The sequence below is a fragment of the Nomia melanderi genome, unplaced genomic scaffold (genome assembly GCF_051020985.1).
Source record: "Nomia melanderi isolate GNS246 unplaced genomic scaffold, iyNomMela1 scaffold0383, whole genome shotgun sequence".
Taxonomy (NCBI): domain Eukaryota; kingdom Metazoa; phylum Arthropoda; class Insecta; order Hymenoptera; family Halictidae; genus Nomia; species Nomia melanderi.
Genome location: NW_027475498.1, coordinates 15001 through 20000, shown reverse-complemented (window position 1 = coordinate 20000; position 5000 = coordinate 15001). Strand labels below are relative to the sequence as shown.

The window sequence follows — 5000 nt, the reverse complement described above, 5'->3', positions numbered from 1 at the left end:
AAAGTTGGTGTCGACCGTGGGACTTAGAAAAATTTCGGGAAGTCCGATTCGCCTGCTGGAATTACCGCACGGGCTGGACACCTCGCTCCGACGAATCGGTTTTTTCCATTTTTTTTGAAAAATAAATTTTTGTAATTTTTTTTAATGTTAAAAACGTTAATAAACATCATGTTTACGCATGGATTAAACATTGAAATAATTTTAAAACGCTTATTAAAAAAGTTTACTCTTGACCGTGGGACTTAGAAAAATTTCGGGAAGTCCGATTCGCCTGCTGGAATTACCGCACGGGCTGGACACCTCGCTCCGACGAATCGGTTTTTTCCATTTTTTCCGAAAAATAAATTTTTGTAATTTTTTTTAACGTTAAAAACGTTAATAAACGTCATGTTTACGCATGGATTAAACATTGAAATAATTTTAAAACGCTTATTAAAAAAGTTGGTGTCGACCGTGGGACTTAGAAAAATTTCGGGAAGTCCGATTCGCCTGCTGGAATTACCGCACGGGCTGGACAGCTCGCTCCGACGAATCGGTTTTTTCCATTTTTTCCGAAAAATAAATTTTTGTAATTTTTTTTAACGTTAAAAACGTTAATAAACGTCATGTTTACGCATGGATTAAACATTGAAATAATTTTAAAACGCTTATTAAAAAAGTTGGTGTCGACCGTGGGACTTAGAAAAATTTCGGGAAGTCCGATTCGCCTGCTGGAATTACCGCACGGGCTGGACACCTCGCTCCGACGAATCGGTTTTTTCCATTTTTTTTGAAAAATAAATTTTTGTAATTTTTTTTAATGTTAAAAACGTTAATAAACATCATGTTTACGCATGGATTAAACATTGAAATAATTTTAAAACGCTTATTAAAAAAGTTTACTCTTGACCGTGGGACTTAGAAAAATTTCGGGAAGTCCGATTCGCCTGCTGGAATTACCGCACGGCCTGGACAGCTCGCATCGACCGATACATTTTTTCCATTTTCAGTGAAAAAAAAATTTTTGTCAATTTTCTCAACGTTAAAAACGTTAATAAACTGCGTTTTTATGCGTGGATTAAACATTAAAAAAATTTTGAAATATGTGATGAAAAAGTTTACTCTTGACCGTTCGGACTTAGAAAAATTTCGAGTACCTCGGATCGCCTGCTGGAATTACCGCACGGCCTGGACAGCCCGCATCGACCGATACATTTTTTCCATTTTCAGTGAAAAAAAAATTTTTGTCAATTTTCTCAACGTTAAAAACGTTAATAAACTGCGTTTTTATGCGTGGATTAAACATTAAAAAAATTTTGAAATATGTGATGAAAAAGTTTACTCTTGACCGTCGGGACTTAGAAAAATTTCGAGTACCCCGGATCGCCTGCTGGAATTACCGCACGGCCTGGATAGCCCGCATCGACCGATACATTTTTTCCATTTTCAGTGAAAAAAAAATTTTTGTCAATTTTCTCAACGTTAAAAACGTTAATAAACTGCGTTTTTATGCGTGGATTAAACATTAAAAAAATTTTGAAATATGTGATGAAAAAGTTTACTCTTGACCGTCGGGACTTAGAAAAATTTCGAGTACCCCGGATCGCCTGCTGGAATTACCGCACGGCCTGGATAGCCCGCATCGACCGATACATTTTTTCCATTTTCAGTGAAAAAAAAATTTTTGTCAATTTTCTCAACGTTAAAAACGTTAATAAACTGCGTTTTTATGCGTGGATTAAACATTAAAAAAATTTTGAAATATGTGATGAAAAAGTTTACTCTTGACCGTCGGGACTTAGAAAAATTTCGAGTACCCCGGATCGCCTGCTGGAATTACCGCACGGGCTGGACACCTCGCTCCGACGAATCGGTTTTTTCCATTTTTTCCGAAAAATAAATTTTTGTAATTTTTTTTAACGTTAAAAACGTTAATAAACGTCATGTTTACGCATGGATTAAACATTGAAATAATTTTAAAACGCTTATTAAAAAAGTTGGTGTCGACCGTGGGACTTAGAAAAATTTCGGGAAGTCCGATTCGCCTGCTGGAATTACCGCACGGGCTGGACACCTCGCTCCGACGAATCGGTTTTTTCCATTTTTTCCGAAAAATAAATTTTTGTAATTTTTTTTAATGTTAAAAACGTTAATAAACGTCATGTTTACGCATGGATTAAACATTGAAATAATTTTAAAACGCTTATTAAAAAAGTTGGTGTCGACCGTGGGACTTAGAAAAATTTCGGGAAGTCCGATTCGCCTGCTGGAATTACCGCACGGGCTGGACACCTCGCTCCGACGAATCGGTTTTTTCCATTTTTTCCGAAAAATAAATTTTTGTAATTTTTTTTAACGTTAAAAACGTTAATAAACGTCATGTTTACGCATGGATTAAACATTGAAATAATTTTAAAACGCTTATTAAAAAAGTTGGTGTCGACCGTGGGACTTAGAAAAATTTCGGGAAGTCCGATTCGCCTGCTGGAATTACCGCACGGGCTGGACAGCTCGCTCCGACGAATCGGTTTTTTCCATTTTTTCCGAAAAATAAATTTTTGTAATTTTTTTTAACGTTAAAAACGTTAATAAACGTCATGTTTACGCATGGATTAAACATTGAAATAATTTTAAAACGCTTATTAAAAAAGTTGGTGTCGACCGTGGGACTTAGAAAAATTTCGGGAAGTCCGATTCGCCTGCTGGAATTACCGCACGGCCTGGACAGCTCGCTCCGACGAATCGGTTTTTTCCATTTTTTCCGAAAAATAAATTTTTGTAATTTTTTTTAATGTTAAAAACGTTAATAAACGTCATGTTTACGCATGGATTAAACATTGAAATAATTTTAAAACGCTTATTAAAAAAGTTGGTGTCGACCGTGGGACTTAGAAAAATTTCGGGAAGTCCGATTCGCCTGCTGGAATTACCGCACGGGCTGGACACCTCGCTCCGACGAATCGGTTTTTTCCATTTTTTCCGAAAAATAAATTTTTGTAATTTTTTTTAACGTTAAAAACGTTAATAAACGTCATGTTTACGCATGGATTAAACATTGAAATAATTTTAAAACGCTTATTAAAAAAGTTGGTGTCGACCGTGGGACTTAGAAAAATTTCGGGAAGTCCGATTCGCCTGCTGGAATTACCGCACGGGCTGGACAGCTCGCTCCGACGAATCGGTTTTTTCCATTTTTTCCGAAAAATAAATTTTTGTAATTTTTTTTAACGTTAAAAACGTTAATAAACGTCATGTTTACGCATGGATTAAACATTGAAATAATTTTAAAACGCTTATTAAAAAAGTTGGTGTCGACCGTGGGACTTAGAAAAATTTCGGGAAGTCCGATTCGCCTGCTGGAATTACCGCACGGGCTGGACACCTCGCTCCGACGAATCGGTTTTTTCCATTTTTTTTGAAAAATAAATTTTTGTAATTTTTTTTAATGTTAAAAACGTTAATAAACATCATGTTTACGCATGGATTAAACATTGAAATAATTTTAAAACGCTTATTAAAAAAGTTTACTCTTGACCGTGGGGACTTAGAAAAATTCCGGCTTGCACGGATTCGACCACTCTGTTTTTCGGAGTTTCTGAGAAAAATAAATTTTTGTAATTTTTTTCATTATGATTTCTGAGTTCTCCCAGTAGTTTAATGTAAGGATTAAGCATTTAAAAATTTTTAAATCGAATATTAAAAAAGTTTACTCTTGCAATTTTTGGAAAAAAAAAATTCTAAAAAATTTTTCTTTCGGTGGAAACTAACGTTTAATATGTACAATAACGATTTATCGAATAAAAATCGTATGTTAATATATGTTCGAATCGACCATAGTTTCAGCGGCTAAGTACCAGCAGCCCGGCCGGTTGGTCTGTACGCGCGGCAGTTTACCACCATAAGCGCCCGTGCTGAGCGGCCGGCGCCGCGGTCGTCGCGGCCGCCCGTTTGGTTACTATAAGAGAGCACGTCGGTTCGAGCGGACCGGTCGGCGCAGCGGCGGGCGAGCGGCTATTCTACGATCTCGGTCGAGAAGCAGTCGTTCAGCTCCTCGAGGTCCATTCCTCGACTGTTCTGTACCGCGTTCCGTTGCGAATTTTTCTCTACACAGCATGACCACGGGTCGGTGTCTCAGACCGAATGGCCCTTATGTGGTAAGCCCAGAATGTTGGGTTGGATACAACGTATATTCGTTATACTTGTACGACTCTCACATCAACTCTCAGAAACCCAAAAGGGGTTTTCTATCCGAGCGAAAATATATTTTTCGTATACAAAAATTTAATGGCAAAGACCAAACGAAATACTACACACAAAAAGGGGCGACGAACAAAAATTGTTCGAATGAAATATAATATATACATATAAAATTGAGGTGTCCTAAGAGAGAAATACATAAACTAAGAGGTATATATTATAAGAAATATATATTATTTCTGGGCAAAGAAGAGAGAACGAAAAGAAGAGTATGATCTTTAACGCGAGGGCCTCGACATGGGTACGCCTAGCATGGTTCGCGCTTTCTCGATATGTCCAGCATGTTAACGTACGCGGTCTTCGGACTTCGTGCGTTATGTCCGTGCTTACACGATGGAGAGCGCTCGAGCATACGTGCTTACAAACCTGAAAGTCGATGTGACATCCGAGATTCTTTTTCTTCTAAAAAGATCTCGGAGAGATACACGGGAGAGTTTGAAATTTTTGGAGGTCCTCCTGATGTATATGCGCGGATATACCCATGTGGTAATTCGTGCGGAGTTGGTAATCTAATAGTGGAGCGAAATTTACCAACTCGAAAGAGAAGAGAGAAGAGAGTAGAGAGAAGAGAGAGGAGAAAGAGAACTGTCTTAAAGACGAGAAAAAGTATCGTCGATCCGACTCTTAAGGGGAGAGAGTCGGCGACTAAGATATATATATACATACATATTTTTGCTTCGTATGATGAAAATTTACTCGAAGCTCCCTGGTTGATCCTGCCAGTAGTCATATGCTTGTCTCAAAGATTAAGCCATGCATGTCTC

General features: G+C 37.7%; 1 non-coding gene across 1 annotated transcript in view; it reads left to right on the top strand.

Annotated features, from left to right (window-relative positions):
- Window positions 1–4939: 4939 nt before the first annotated feature.
- Window positions 4940–5000, top strand: part of LOC143176120 (small subunit ribosomal RNA) — a 1921-nt gene continuing 1860 nt past the window's right edge. Inside the window, exon 1 of the ribosomal RNA XR_013000715.1 lies at window positions 4940–5000. This exon is cut by the window's right edge and continues 1860 nt beyond it. This is a non-coding gene — a ribosomal RNA (small subunit ribosomal RNA).